Raw genomic sequence first — 17,838 nt, forward strand, 5'->3', positions numbered from 1 at the left:
CACTTTCAAAGTGACGAAGTCTATCTGGATTCACGAACGCGTAAATTTCATTTGCACATTCCGCGAGTGGAATTTGCTTTAATTCTTTCAAACGGTCAAATTAGGTGACACATTTTGCATATACATTTTTATCAATGCAGTCACAGATTCTTGGCAATGGAAATGAATCTGATTTGGTCATACTGTTTACTTTTCTATAGTCAGTGGACTTGTTGGAAGTATTATCTAGTTTCGGTGCAATGATACAGAATTTCTCTATTTGAACATTCCTGTTTGAGAGGTTTCATCCATTACCTATGCTGTTTAATAGGTTTGGAATCTACAATTTCAACGTCATTGTATATTTTATTTGTTCGTATAGAAACAGCTAGAAACAAGTTTTCAATTAAATTAATATCTATTTTAATGCATGTTGTTCTTCTTGCAGGAGATGTGAAAGTTTCTGGTCAAGATTATTAAACATGTTTGATTTCTTAAGACTGGTTAAGCAGGAGTCAACACAGTCTGATTGCAATTACTTAAATCCTCACTGTGTCGGGCAGGTACAACCCAACGGACTGCATGATTGACAATGATATATTTATCAGCATACTCCTTTAACGTACTGATATTGTTATTTTCGCCTCACTGGAATCCTGATAATATGATTCAAATTCTTTACTTTATTTTCAATTTTGTAACGGCCATAGTGTTAAGCCTGAAGAGAATTTTGAGGTATGGTCAAGATAACCAGAGCCATAACACCAGGATGAATTTTCCTTTTTGTAGATTTGTCATTACTTCGTTTCTGACTGAGCATATTGCAAATTATTTCTTGCAACTTCACAGGCAATTACCAACTCATATTTAAAATTAGAACCATACTCGAAAAGTAATATATTTGTATTTTCATTTAAAAGTTGCTTGTCGTTTCAAAATTGCAATGGTCGACAGTATTTCCAAAATCTATTTCAAACTGATAAAATAAAGAGTACTGAACTGAGTCTCTGACAGCAAATAACGGTAAACGAGAACCTGTGTCCCAATATTTTCCAGTACGTAAACAATATGATCGAATCATAATTTTCAAAGTCTGATGAAATCTGTCTAATAACCCATGGATTTCAGTGTGATGGGTAGAGAACTTGAATTGCTGGGTGCCCTTTTCATGTATAACTTGCTGCGAAAATCCTGACAGACAATTTCCGTATTATCAGACTAGATAGATTTGGAAAATCCAAATTAAATAAAATCATCATCAAAGCTTTTACTATTACTTTAGTTTTAATATTCACCATTGGAATTGCCTCTGGAAGTCTTGTAGACGCAAATGTTATGATCAACGAGTACTGGTTACTTGAATTGGTCTTATATAAAAGTCTGACAAAGTCTACCATCATTCTGCTAAATCGTTCGTCTAATGCATGCAGAGCAAGCAGATGAGCCATACATTGTTCTGTTTGGATTTTCCTACTATCTACAGGATCTGCAGTATTTTCAAACATCGCTGTTAATCTTTTGAGAATATAAATTATTCCAGATAATGTTGTAAGTCTTATTGATCCCTAAATATCCGCAAAATAAGTTTGATTGGCTAAAGTAAGAATTTCCTGTCAATACTTCGTTTTAACTTCAATGGCCACTCGTTACCAGCAGGTACCTGATGTGGTCTGTATTTTCACATAAGGACGCATTTGTAACAAAATAGTAAACGGGTACATATGTTGCTTCGGTTTTGCTAATGACCGTCTCTAATACGTATAAGATCCCGACACTGTTTAGATTGTCGTAGTTCTTGAGACTACGCTGGGTGACACATTTCCAGTACAGAAGGAACATTACCAAAGCCGCACTCTACTCCATGAACCAGAACACTCTCATTACAAGTAAAAACAAGGCCTATTACTTGATTGTGACGGACTCGTCTAAATTTTAATAGGAATAGCATTGGTCGAATCAACCATGAGCGATAGTGATCCTTGCTACATGACTCGTTTGTAATTCTCCATAATAAGGTCAAACTGAGATTTGACTGGGATTTGTTTGACCTAATATATTTATTACTTTCAGTACCTCTTAGGAATATGAGTATTCGGAATAGGTCTGTCATCATTTTGTTGCTTACTTTTCAATTTGTAGCAATCAGAAATAGCATGCAATTTATTCTTGCAATAGATGTACATAGGAAGAGGCAACTATTTCTGATCAGTCTGATCAGACACTTGATTCCTAAAGGTTTTGCGAGTTTGAAATTTGGAAGTGCTTGTATTATATTGAACTAGTTTATTGCAAAAAGACTGTTGAGTAGAAGACGTCCCGAGAAAAGAAACTGTATCACCTAAGGAATCCTATTCAGTCGTATGAGCAAAATTTTCAAAGGTTTTGACCTTGTGCTCATCAAAAAATTCGTAACGCAAGTTTCTACCCAATTCGTGAACTCTTCAGCCAAATGAATTGTCTGAGACTTTCGTAATCTTGACCGCTTTTTTAAGCTAAGCATCACAAATCAAATAATTGATCGACTTGGATTTGCCTTGTGTCTTTTTCGTAGTTTCTAAACGATTGTCGATAACCAGAAGCTTGCAACTCATAACCCTTCAAGATATCTCCCTTACGGAAATCATAATCAGCAGTTATTTACTGACAGGGAAGTGTAGATGTCACGAGCTTTGATAAGAAATACACTATGTACAACAGAGTCAAATGCTCTCTTGGCCATTTCAGATTTTCAGTGTCTTTTTGAAAATGAGGAAAATATGTATCTACTTACTTTTCATTAAAAGGGAGTTCTAACACAATATTTGAAGTAACATCAAAAGCTGAAATTGTTTGTAAAGTCGGGATTTCCTTTTCGCTTGACAGTTCCAACAATTTTAATACATCTTGAAATTCCCTTTCTACCTTTTCTTTTTCTCTCTGAATTTCTGGCTCTTCTTTATCACATTGCATTTCTACTTGCACTAGTATATATTGCATTTCTTTCTTTTTCCTCTTTCTTTATATGAAATTCTATTTGTCTCGTTCTGTCCTCTTTCAACAACTGCATTTTTATTCTTTCTTCAAATGAGTTAATTCATTTCTCCTCTTTCTCCAAGTGTACTTGTTTTTTTCTTCTTTTTGTAACTTCATGCGTACTGCATGCGTCTCTCCTTTTCTCCTAGTTGTGAAGCGGAAGCCCTCCTAACTAGATTTTCTTCCCGTATTTTAATTTCAACTCCATAAATTGCAAGTTAGAGCCTGATGGAGACACTAATAAATTCCTGATCATTTTTATCCAGAACAGTATTTTCTACCAAACATTGAACCAACACATTTTCTTTTCTTGCTTCGTTAAAGACTTTCTCCTGTTGAAGATAATATGTACTGGCAACATGGAATAATTCATTCTTTTCATGGAGTCTAGCCGTTCCTGAGTATGATTTGTTAAACAAGTTATCAACTTAAGAAAACTTAGTAAAACTTGTTTGTTACACTAATCCTTTATGTGCTTTAATACAAGGGACCTGACAATTCCAAACAAAGATTAATTTAAATTTTAAAAAGAAGGTTTTCTGAAATATTTTAGAATTGTGATAAAAAACAACATAAACGACGAAAATTATGTGCAACTAATTTTGCATTAAATATATGCTTCTTCAGGCACGAAATGTTTTAAAGTAACCGATGACGTCTTTTATTTTAAAACAACAATTACGTAACGTCATAAATGATATGCATCATCATAACATTTATATATGACAGGATCTAAAAGATACACGAATCTCTAATGAAACCTGAATTAGTAAAATAATAAAATAAACTAGAGACAAACAGTCATACATATAATTATATTGTTATATATTTTCATCATCTAAATGTAACAGACACCGGTGCTCTCAATGTGCAAACATAAGAGAAAGTACTTCTTTCAGTAGTGCTAATACAAAATATGTATTTTCTCTACGCGATAACACTAACTGCATATCAACTGATGTGATTTATTTAATAACCTGTACAAAATGTAGCATGCAGTATGTTGGACAAACACGTCAAGTTTCCAAGAGAATGAATGCTCGTCGCTTTCATATAAACAAATTATAGAGATCCTCAGTTTTCCTATAATGTTTCAACGCACTTTAACACCAATAATCACTCTCTACTTGAGTTTTATTTCATGCCAATAGATATTGTGCATGGTGACATGAACAGACTCATAAAAGAAACTTATTGCATTCATAAGTTAGACACTCTGTATCCTAATGGACTTAATGCTAATATATAAAATTGTATAATTTAAATTGATGTAATGTATATCCTTTATAACAATATAATTATATGTATGACTGTTTGTCTCTAGTTTATTTTATTATTTTGAAATATTTTGGAGAAATTCGTATCCCAAGGACGAACCTCCAATTGTCTCTTACGATTCGATGGTCTTAACCAAAACAACAGAAAAGAAGGAAAACTAGCACTTGTATACACTTCATCAAATAATTTTTCTTGCTAGTATACAAAGTGAAAAATGTTAAAAGAAAACTGTATTGCGAATTAAATCCGAAATAATCATAGAATATATAAAGCAAGTCCTAAAGATCAATGTTTAGAATAAACGTTAACGAGATTCCAAATTAAAGCTAACGATGGCCTGTGTCATTTGTTGGATCACATTAATAAAACCAAGAATGTATTCATATTTGAAATTTTACTATAAATCCAGGTCTTTATATCAAAGAATGTTATTTATTAGCGCTTTTTATTTCCAGAAATTACTAACTTGAATTAGATAATTTGACTAAAGAAATTATAGCCCAAATGAAATTCTACTCGCAACAAAATCACAAACGATTCTGCTGAGATCGTACAGCACTAATGAATGGTTTCTAAATAAGCTACATTTTATAATCCTTTACTTGACCTCATATCACATTTAACATTTTCTATAATAATCTTTTTTCCTATTGGCAAATTTAATTCTGGAAGGTTCCAAATGAGTACTAGATGAAATTTTAAAAGGTTTCTTGCTACGATTATGATAGTAAATTGTTATCCAACAGGACGAATCGATATTTCATGGATGATTTCCTATCTTTTAGGATTAGATTGAGGAAAAAATGTTGTTTAAAAGAAAAACTCAATGATTCAGGTCAGGCCGAAAGTGAACGTGATTTTGGGCAAGGTCAAGTCGAAATTAAATTATCAAAGCGTACAATAAAAACAAATCCTAATAACAAATGCAAAGCAAATATAAATAACAAGATATTTATATATCCATCTATATATACATATATCTATTTGAGAATAGCTTACTTTCAATTCTAAATCGTCATATCTCACACAAGCATCATTTTCATGGATACGAAATTTTTAATAGTATTGTCATTAGTCAGCCTCACACGAAATATGCCAAATATTCAATCTATTGTCAAAATATGCATTGATTACAATTTTCGTTTGATGACTAGTTAAAATCTTTACCTTTTACTGTTTTCTACCAATCTCTAGAACGACACAATATAATTCATATTGAACTCTAACAATCATATACATGTGACATACAACCACAACATTTTGATATTTAACTTAAAGCAGTGTTGAGTTTTATAATAGTCTACCTAAGTAATCAGTATAACAACATCTAGTGTGGTAAGGGACAATCGGCCTTGAATTATTACCACGAATCGTTATAGAACCATCTGATAATCAGACTTATTTAAGAACACGTACAACATACAATACAAACATCTGTTTAAAATTATTATGGATGAAAATATAATGCATTGAGTCTATTTATGTAAGATCATCTGATTAATATGCGTAAAGAAATGTGATGCTATCTTGTACAGTTGTACGGTAGGGCAATATTACTTGGTGTGAATGTACTAAGTATGCAAAGAGAAAACAACAGCAGAAGTGAACGATATTTTAGTTGTTATAATCCAAAAGTAAAAATGTAAGTGTCCCCTTCCTTTCCAGCGGTTTCAATGTATTTCAAAGATTTCGGTATAGCTCTACTTTCAAATGTAAAAAAGGAGGTAACCGGCTCTGGATGGTTGTAAAGATTGTTCATTGGTGGCCTGCAAGTTGAACCTAGCACATTAGTTCAAGTTGGTGACAAAATGTCCGAACACATTTTTCATTATAAGCCTTTCATTCTCCCCTCCTCCCTTCTTAATATCCTCACGTAATCCATATCGCATTTAGGTCATACAAACATTTGGTAATCATAACGGTGCATAATATTATATAATTTCATTATTAAACATGCATTGAACAAAGTATTCGGAATGTGAATGGTCGCATGTTAAACAAACACCCAGACTAAGTTTTTTCTTTGATCCAGTCGTGGGTTGAATGATTTGCTAGTTTAGTATCAAATCGATTAAACCGGTTGCTCCTATTTTCTTTACATATAATATAACAGGTCAAGGTAGATAATATACCTTAATTTTACAATCATACACTCCACAATGTCAACAAAAGTAGAGTCCCGGGTTTCAAAAGATAAACAAACAAACCAACTATCATTGTGTCCCGACAAAAGAAATAGACTGTAGTACCCAAATTATTGATATAAACTTAAGTTACTAAATGTACCAAAATGAAGAGAATGAAATTATTACATATTTCCTCGACTGTACCACTTTACAATGGTTTTGACGTTATGCTGAAGGCACAAACTATAAAAAGTTATTATAGTGCCCATGTCTGCTACAGCTGCAAATAATTTGGCAGGCAATATTACATGTCCAATTAGATGAATAGTTGAAAAAAATTTCTGTCATAGAAAAACATACACCATCTAATACTCCAGTCATATAAACCTACATAGACCATTTCATACCCAATTCTGCGTACAATTATTAGTCTACGCAAGTCAGAAGCCATACTAATACACTCAATAATTGTTAAACACTTGAAACAAATAATATATTTTGTATCCTCATATCACCTTATTATATATTAACACTTCGGTAGTAAGAAGTTTTGTTTTTCTTATTAATTTTAGCCTGTGCAAATTTTAATGCAATCCTGTGATCAATATTACTGATATATTATTATTTATATGTGTTCAATTAAATGATGAACCAAAGTAATAATCAAAATTTCAGGTCTGATAAAAATAAAAATGTCCCTTGTACATTTGATTAGGAATCTATCTGACAAACAAATGACAAACACTCACGAACGTATGGGCAAGACATCGAACTGTTGGGCAGTGGGTCTTTAATTTAAAGGAGCATACCCGATTATAAATATAATTTTGCCTGAAATTAGGCTGGCAATCAGTATATTGATTTATCATTCAATCTCAAATAACAATGGCTGGCAGTGTTGCCTGATACAGGCAAGATTTTAGTTTGCTTGAGAGTACACAATTGCGAGTATACATACAAAACAAATACTTCAAAATCAATTGTTTTTTTTTTAAAACGCAGAACCCCAAATTTTATACAGATCGTTGCATCAGAAGTAAACAAAAATGTATAATATTCCTTTCTTTCCACACATATTGCTTTGCAGCTTGATGGAATCAATAGTTTGTGCTAAAAAATTCCGGTAGCTCATAGAGTTGATATATTGTAAATCCCGTCTACGGATGACGAATTAAGACTAAGTATTATAATAAATTCAGTGCTGATTTCATAACGTATATGTATGACCCACGCTATGCATGTTATGATCCTATTTCCATAATATATCTGACATCATAAATTAGTAGGGCCAAACAATACAAATACTTAATGCAACTTAAAATGACCAGGTAACCATAAATACACAAAGATTATATTTATGATCGTCGGCTAATTTTAAGAGACCATTGGAGCGAACATAGCATAATTGGTTGTTTCATTTTACAGCTGTGACCATCATTCCTCAGACACCTTTTCTGAATGTATCTCTTCTCATCCAAATGTTGCAAATATTATTTGCGCTAAAGAATTACATCTAAATACAGCCAGAAGCAGAAAGGGAAGAAATACATTTGCCATACAAATATCAATCGACCTTTGAACATCAGTTTTCCATAAAAAAAACATAAAAAAGCATTTTGTTTACTGTTAAGTAAACTCCTAAAACTGCATACCAACGAAAACGGCATATGGTCTAAGTTAAGCATATTGCGTTGACTTTTGCGCTCGTTGGTATTAATCGCAACCGATAACATGTATAACATTTTTATATATGCTAGATGGATGCACAAAGTATCTTCTGTCAAAAAAGATAAAGTATTGTCGAATGAAGTATTACTTTTTGAGGACTTCATAGAGGCTGAAATCTAGTAAAATTTGAGATCATTTTTATTGAACACAAGCCTGTTTAGGAACAAAATTAACAATTCATTTCACATTATTTTATTATAACAAGTACACATATGTTGCAGATGATATATACAGCATATAGCATAACCAAAAAGCATGCCATAAATCAACTATCAGTAACAAACTGCTTCAAATATTCACTTTAGGCATAATATTGAACATGGCATAAATGCCCACTAAATGGGTAAAGTATGCTTTCATTAAAATTTCATACCGCGCACGTGTGGAAAAACATAACATTTTCAGAGATTGCAGCTTCTCTAAAAGGGAAAACGTCTTGAAAGTTTCATGTTGTTTGATGACTGCGGGGATAGTTTAATTTGTATAGGTACGTTTATTGCAACTGCACTTTTCCACATTTCTCACATGATATACCTCAAGCGCAGAAACCGATGACGCCATTGCACGCGACACATATCAAATATATATAACGTTTCTTTTAAAAACAAATGCATATCTATACAGAACAGAAAAAATATCATTTAAAATAAAGGAGAAATCTTGTTGACATTTTATGAGGCCGTTACAGAGGTCTAAAGTCCTTAGTCCTTTACTGCCCCAGATTAAACTTGCCCATCAAACAATGTAATTTCATAGTACTTTCTGCACTCCAACATTACCCCCGTTTACGAGAGAAAGCATGTGCAGGCCTTACAATATATAAATTATTCAATGTTAATGTGACAATATGTTCCACTACCTGCCATTTAAAGTCAGGGTGATATGACAAAATACCTTTGAAATGCATAGAAAGCAAAAACAACGATTGCTATAACAAATCGTGCCAAACAAAAAAAAATACTGTTGCAAAAGCACTAGCTCGATTTAAGCAGCAAAAACTATTTTTAAATGGTCATAAAAATATCCCTTTTATATATTTTCTATTACAAAATAATTTTATAAAATATTATTTTCTTGGTTTTACATAATAATTGTATTTGTTACAATACAATTTCAAAAGTTAGAACAATAGTAATACTTGTAACTTTTGAATCATAGTTACAAATATAATGATTTGTGAACCTTTAATAATATGTTTGACACACGTTTTTCACGCATTCGGTTGTAAAAGATATGTTCATACAAGTTTAGTTTCTTAATTAGCATTGACAAATATGGCAGTCAAATATATTCTGTCAAGTTTAAGCACGAAATAATTATTTCTGCGGATGAAGTGCAAACTTGGCACAAGTGATTTTGGTCAAAGTACACAATCGACAATGATTATATTTAAGCAAGCAATGGGGCAGATGTAATTATGCATATACATATTATTGTTATGCATGACCTATGATACTTAAGCTTACTGAAAGCATTCAAAAAGCTTGATGGCGTTTAATCAAATCCACCAGTTCGTTTTAACTTGCTTGACTGCAAAGTTACACTTGCAAATATAAACGTAGTGATACTGATTAAAATTAAATAATCCCTCTCGTTAAAACAATAATGCTTGACTTTTATTCGCCAACTAACAAATATAACAATAGTTGTTATAATGAGGATTATAACATTAAAAGATACAACTTATGTTTCCTGGGCAGATGTTTGTCTTATTATTTAAGCTAATTACCATCCCATGTATACATATGTGCAATTATCCGTTCTACGTGAGCAATGATATAATAATTGATTATTTCCCTATATTTAAACATTGGGTCATATCCATCGAGAATAATCTAGTTCGAAAGTACTTATGATAAAAGTATTCCACCTATGCGATCTGGCTAGCAAATACATATTTTCATGAATAAAAATGTTCAGGTAATAGACGCAAAAGGTGCCACTATGAATGCCATTTACGCATGTATGTATGTATGTATGTATGTATGTATATATGTATGTATGTATGTATGCAATTATGTATGTATGCATGATTATTTAATTTGTATTCTTTGTGGGGGGGGGTCTCCATGATTAAATGTTATATATTTTGGACTTGACCATGTCCCAAATCATGTTCATGTTGTACATGACTAGGAACATTGGTGTTGTTTTGATTTTGGCGAACAAATATTACGTAAGTGATGATTTTCCTATAAGTGTCGATTAAGAATTCAGAAAATTGTTAATGTAAACATGTTTATCTTAGTCTGAGTCTAGGAAATTGTAATGTCCCCATATAACAGGCTTTTGTACCTAATGTTTTCCACAGTCTTTATTACAACTGTAGTAGCAACTGTTATATTGTAAGCAGCCCAGAATGTTTTAGAATGGGACTTTCCGATAAATATACATATTATTGTCAGAAAATGCTAAATGTGATCTCACGTACGGGGTTTTGATCTTGATTACTTGAAAAAATTAGTCATTCTAGTTGCAACATCTTGAAACATAATCATTTGTATTGTTGTGATCAGTTTTGATTTGGATTTAATTATTTATTGAAAATATTATTCACTTGAAATGCAAAAGTGTACTTCAATATAAGTTTGGTCTGAAATATTAATTTGAAATTATAGTGAATACAGACAAGGACGTATTGGATAATATTATTGTGATTAATTGGAAGACTGTTTGTACATCATCACACTTCAGGCCACTGGTGCGTTAGTACATTCATTACTACAGGCATATTAACAACTTAAACGGTATATTTATTTCGAACATCACTGGAATTTAATTAGAAATGTATTCATTTGGCGATGTGATATAATACTGTTTGACTATTTGTGATTTAGTTCGCAATACTGTATGTTTTTTGAAAGCTTCAGTTAGTTTTCGCTACAGTTTATTACTTACTTTAAGACATTAGGGTCGTAATAATGTATACGTGTATGCATGAAAGTATGTATGTATGCATGTAAGTATACAGGTATGTATGTATGTATGTATGTATGTATGTATGTATGTATGAATGATGGTAGATACGCATGGATGGATATATGCAAGAATGTATGTATTAATTAATGTGTGTACCTGTGCTTATACAGATGTAGTTATGTATGGATAAATCAGTAGATAAAAGATTGGAAGGATAGTTACATTTATCAAGACATATTTCATATTTCAGTTTTCACTGAATACGAACTTTGAGTCATACTGATTAATCTGGTCCCATTTGTGGGTACGTACCATATTATAACGTAACATAATTAAAAACATAGGTACCATATCTTGAAAATGAATACCTAAAATGTAATATTATACTCCCAGTGAGCACAATTTCTATCGTAAGGGCCCGACATTGTTATTTACTGATAGTGTTATGAATACGACAGTTTGTCTATATTCTGGTAAGGCGTCACCCAAATACAATAATTAGTTTCAGATATTAAATGTCACATGCGTAGACAAGTCACAAAGCAGGTCGCAATGATACATCTATTATTTTCTTTGCATAAGTGCTTGAATAAACCTCGATAATAATTATAATTTATACAAAATACCTCATCAATTAAAAACTACGATAAAATTATAGATACTTTAAAAGAGACATAACTGAAAAATATTTAGCCCTTTCACTGCCTGGAAATGAGAGAGTAGTCAATTGATAGTTCACAATGTGAAATAATTGTTAGACATGGTAAGACCTTTCGCAGCCAGCCCAACATCTGATCTACATACAAACTAATTTATCTCATATTTTCTAATCTGCAAGATGTGTCGTTAGCTTTGTATTTTAATAGATAATTTAAGTTATTTTCTTGATAATTATGCTGATTGGCAATATCCCAACTTGCGACAGAAATATATCGAAGATACAAGGATGTTAAAACGTACACTCGAATAAGTGCAGAAATAAACCACGATAATCAGAACAACATTTTGAATATTCATTCAATCCACGCATGACAATGAATTTTGTTTTCCTTTATGACGAACATTGCTGGATCTTGTTTCAGCATGGTAGTGGCAAATATTGTAGAATTACTAGAAGAAAGAACAAGGAAGGTAAATGCCATATTCATTATTTTTAATTAGTTATAATTCTGGCTTGTATGATGAAGATTTTGTACGAGGAATTATTATTAATAATTTGTTATATAACCCCAAAATAGTCCAGAATTATAATTTATTAGGATCGAAAATTATTACGTTCCTGTTGTCCAGGTAACCAATATATATCAGTCTGTTAAAAATGCTTATGATTACTTTTACACAGTTGAATTGATATCTGTTTTGTTTGACAGCATTTACCAAATGAAGCAAAGCTAGTTTCTAAAGCATGTATTTCCAGTTTGAACACACATATTTCGTTTATTCTCTCTCTCTCTCTCTCTCTCTCTCTCTCTCTCTCTCTCTCTCTCTCTCTGTGACACACACACCTTAAACATAAACATCGTGATTTTGTTGAAAGGCTTTCTTTATTGTGTATCTCAAGAGCATCAGCTTTGTGCGTATATTAGACCTAATTTGTTGCACCTTTATCAATCTGTACATTTTCCATATCTAATTATTTCCTGGCAGTATTACTTCATTTAATGATACTTATATTTTTCTCTAATGTACAAGTACAAGATTAATATATCTAGCAAATTGCACCGCATCTCTGTTTTCCAGTCACTGTCTTTAATTGCATGCCATACATACAGCGTCTCTGTATTACACATATATTGTCTTTAATTTTATGACAAATATACAGCATCTCTGTATTCTAGTAAGTATCTTTAATTATATGCCAATTACGCAGCATCTTCTTAATCAAATTACATTTAATTGTATGCGTTGTGTAGACCCATTATGCTTGTATTTATGCACGCTATTGTTAATCTTATTTATAATAAATATCTCTGCTTTTTAAAATAAGCTGTGTAATCTTATGCACGCATTAGTAATTGCCTATACAGTGTTTTAGTTGAAATTGATAATTATTATCTTAATTATTAAATAGAGTTAAATTATAGATTAACATTCACATAGTTGACATTATAATTATGAGACATAATAAAACCTTGTTTATCACGGCTTGCAATGTTATATTTCTGTCGCATTTTAATTATGATTTGCAATAAGAGGTTGCAAAGTTTGTAATATTAGATTTATGCTATGATTACAGCATGACATTATCATACGTCAACATTTTCGTCAAATATATAACAATACTTGTTTGCCATATCTACAGAGGTTATTCTTCAATAACGACTAGAGTGATTATATAGCTGCCAGATGAATTTAAGCGTCTAAGATATCTTTATTTTTATAATTATTTCGTAACGTACGAGTTTTCTAGTATACAGTACTGTCAACAAATATTCTTGAATAATAAATGTACGTCAATTAGCTTCTGATTAATAATGTGTTATTGTACATGCAATGTTATAGCATACAATATGTTATATAGTTTAACGTTTTATCACATTGTGATGCAGAGCACCCTAGTCTCATCAAATTATTGATGTTGTCATCATAACAATACAACTGAGACAGTTAAGTTGAAAGTATACATTTAAGTGACTAGGTACTGCAAAGAACTGGAAGAAAGGTTTATGTACTATGTGTTTCATAACAGCCACATGATTCCATATGTTCTGTTGTGAAATTTATCCTAAAGGAACATTTCAGATTATTTCACATAACTTCGTTTTCCTTGTCCAACTTATATCCATACCGTACAGACTTCTTCATGTTATACGTCCAACTTTTTGTTCCAATGTTAGCAGAATGCCTGAGATGCCTGAGATGATCTATTATATTTACTTACCTGTTATATTCCAATGCTTGCAGAATACATGAGATGATCATGTAAATGTATTTACTTAATGTCAGGATGAATGTTTAACGTAGGCACTTACCATCTGAAATGAACGAAAGCTTACAATTAGTGCTGTACCATCAACGTAGGCACTCACAGTCTTAAATGAAGGAAATCATAATATTAGTGCTGTATCAAGAATGTACGTACTTACCATATGAAATAAAGGAATCCATATAATTAGCGCTGCATCATTATTCAGACGCTCTTTGCATAGAGTGGTATGGTATATTCTGATTGCCATTGATATTCAGTACACTACACAACTGTTTGCTCTTGATATTATATTATTATTGACGGAGGCTTACACAAAGCGGACTACGTTTGCTCTGAAATAAGCTCTACATTCAATCAATGTGTGTGCCGATCAGTGACAAATGAGAATAATTCCAACAAACTCACCGAAATCCAAGCGGAATACACCCACCACATTAGGCGAATTATACACTTATTAAAAATACCAGGTCGCTTAAACACATGGATATACATATATTGACACACGCTTATAACAAAGATACTCACAATAGCCCTGACGATTAAATTTATGACAAAGTCTGACCAAAAAAATCTCAATTGAAAATCATTACATCTAATTTATGTCACGTTTATGAGACATATATTCGGGTACAAATACACTATTTGAGTTAGATGTACTAAGTATGTCAACTTGGACATAAATAATTACATACTAAATCAGAAGAATTGCTGTGGCTCAGAGCACCTACGTTATATGCTACAATTCTGGAAAAAATAATATTAACAACCAATTCATTAAATAAATTTGCAAAAACAAACGATAAAAATGCTTATTGGAATTCATATTAAGCCTTTAGTTTGATCAGAAACCTATCTGCTAAATAATACACATGCACAACGTGTTAAAATCTAACTCTGAAATGATTGTATCCAGGACAATACTGAAATCAGACTAACTTTCTACCACAGTATTTTATGGTAGGGAAATCTTCACCCTTTATATGTCAGAAACATTCTTCAATGTGTTTAAAAACAGTCACACTTACAAGGGGGTCTAAAAGAAAATACAAGTCTATTTATATACAAGTGACAGATTAGCACAAATTATAAACCAAGATAACGATAAGGATGATGCTCATTAAACGAATTCTCAAGACTTGCCTGTCTCCTAGCTTAATTGGCCACTCTATTACGTGAATCATGAAACAAAAGCAAATCAATAAAAATAAGGATTCCTAAACAACTGTAGATATGACTCATTTACAAACACACACTCCTTAAAAGCAGATTCATTAACTACAACAAATATAGCACTATGTTGTACCAAGAGTACAGTGTAGATTTCATGAACTTTGCAAATATGTAAACGTTGAAATAACAAGTCCAAAACCATTTTAGACAGTTTATATTTTCAGCAATTTTCTCAAAACGACGAAAATAATGATCTGTTCCTTTTTTTTTTAATATGTTTTATTAACTCAATATGTATGGTGACACCAAAGCCTTAACGTATGTGATCTACTAGCCAGTTATAATTATTTTAATTAATATTTCATGTGCATTTTCCTTTTCCTTTCGCTCACTCACTGCGTCTGCATTTGCAGTACCTTCTGCCTCAGAAAGACTACAATGTTTAGCAAGCTCAAGGAACTCTCCCTTTTTTAAGGACTGTAACCCCTCCTGTGTAGGACCTAAATAAAATTCTTCACTTTACGTGACATGCTCAAAAATGTGAATTTAAAACACCAGGGACTAAGACAATTCGAAACCAAATTAAAATTAATTTGCAAAAGCATTTGTAAACTTTCTTATACATATTTTAAAAAAATTCGTATCCCTGACGAACCCCAATTTTTTTTGTTACACATATGTCTTAAATGAAGTAATAAAAGAGCGAAAGCCAACAATATTTTGTAAAATTAAAATTATAATGTATTTCCCTAAATACAAAGTGAAAAATTAAAAATGACTTACATTATGATGAAAGAAATTGTAAATAGTCATACAAGTTCGATCACAAGCACAAATTTATCGTTTATTCCAAATGAGTTCCAGATATGTTCCAAAAGAAGTTCACTCTATTGTGCTGATGTCCAATATATTTGATGCAACACAATTAACTAATCAGCAACGTCTTTAAGTTAATTCACATTCATTCTAAAATAGTTACTCAATCCAGAGTGTATGAAAAAATTGTAATTGTAGTGAATAGTTAAAGGAATATTCCCAACTGTATTGAACACAACTATTTGACCCCTCTAAATATGAAGTCTATGCCAGGAACAACTAATTAGCAGCACATCATCATTTATATTTTAAGCAAAGACGCAATACTATAACCCAGAGGTTCAAATAATGATTTCAAAATCACTATCTTGTCACCAAGGTCAAGTACTTTAAGTGACAGTCAATCTGGAATTATGATACCAGGGGGAAAGGCATCAAAAGAAAAACATTTCGGCAAGAAAATTTAATATACCTTATCAGGCCACACTAACGGGTTTACTCACGGAATGGAGGCAGTTGGGATCATCGAATATCTTCCAAGAGTATGGTTCTTGATATTTCACAAATAGGCTATAATTTCATTTCATTTCAAATGACTATGAAGTTTTCACTGATTTAATTAAAAAGATTTCTGGTTTAAGGGTTTGTTCGATATCTTCAGCTATAATCTTATTTGTTAAATAATGCGTTTAATATTGAGATACGATGGAATTCGTAATCAAAAACTAAGAAACGAAAAATAAAAATCATATTACATTATTTAAGTTAGTTTGTTGTAAATATTTGCTTTTCAAGAGCGTCTGCAAGCAATATAAGTTATTAACTAATGATGGATTTTAATCGGTGTGTTATTGTAGCGGACAATGGCTTTATTTTCTTATCAGAACTAGTATTTACAAAATTTTCATATGATTTTGGGATTTGTTATGAGTCCATGTAACAAAATACTTATAATATGAGCAATTATGTCCACGTATGTTCTGTTTGTGATTGTGGTGCTGCTGGCAACTTTTTATTTGGACTATGTGAGTAGATGAAAGATTGAAATTTAAGTAGAGCAAAAAAAAACAAAGAAATTCATATAATTTCTATGTATTAGTAGCAGTGAAAATAGTGAAAGCGATTTATGTAATAATTAAGATGGACAAAATAAGGAAAATATAATCCTTCAATATCATATCAAACCTACTTAAACGTGTTCAAAACTATAATCTAGAGTCAAGCAAAAAAATACTAAATGTTAAGGAAATATAAATTAAAACAAATCAACTGTTTAGACATATGTTAAGGAAGCAGATACTTTAACAAATGAATTCCATGAAAGATTTGTCAGTGATCCATCTAAGATAAGTTATGTTGCTAGAGGAACGAGAATGAAGAGATAATTTGAGTGTTGTTGACATAGCAAATTAAAATGTAATACAAATGCAACGATGTCTTGGTTTGAATGAGAGAGAGAGACAGAAAACATAAATAAATATATTGTTAAAGAAGAAGGGGTAACTACAAGGCCAAATTACAATAATATGAGAAATAAAAATAACATCAAAGTAAAACTTTAGAGAAAATATAAACATCCATAAATCATAAGACAAAATGCTTACACCTGGATACAGTTTAGTAGATATATACAAATATAACACAGACTATTTATTTAAGCAGCAGTAGCAATGCCTGATACAATCTATAGTTTAAAAAGCTGACTTCTTATTTTATGCAGAAAAGGTAATTCTTTATTAACAAAAAATGCCATTTTGTTATTATTTCTTTAATTTTCTGGTTTATGCAACAGTACTAAAATGTGTATTTTTTGTAAAATACAAAAGAAGTAAAGAAAATAAAATACAACAACGCATGTAACTATGGATATAATTTAAAAAA

This window comes from Sinohyriopsis cumingii, unplaced genomic scaffold, assembly GCF_028554795.1.
Source record: "Sinohyriopsis cumingii isolate HCF-2022 unplaced genomic scaffold, ASM2855479v2 utg000426l, whole genome shotgun sequence".
NCBI classification, from domain to species: Eukaryota; Metazoa; Mollusca; class Bivalvia; order Unionida; family Unionidae; genus Sinohyriopsis; species Sinohyriopsis cumingii.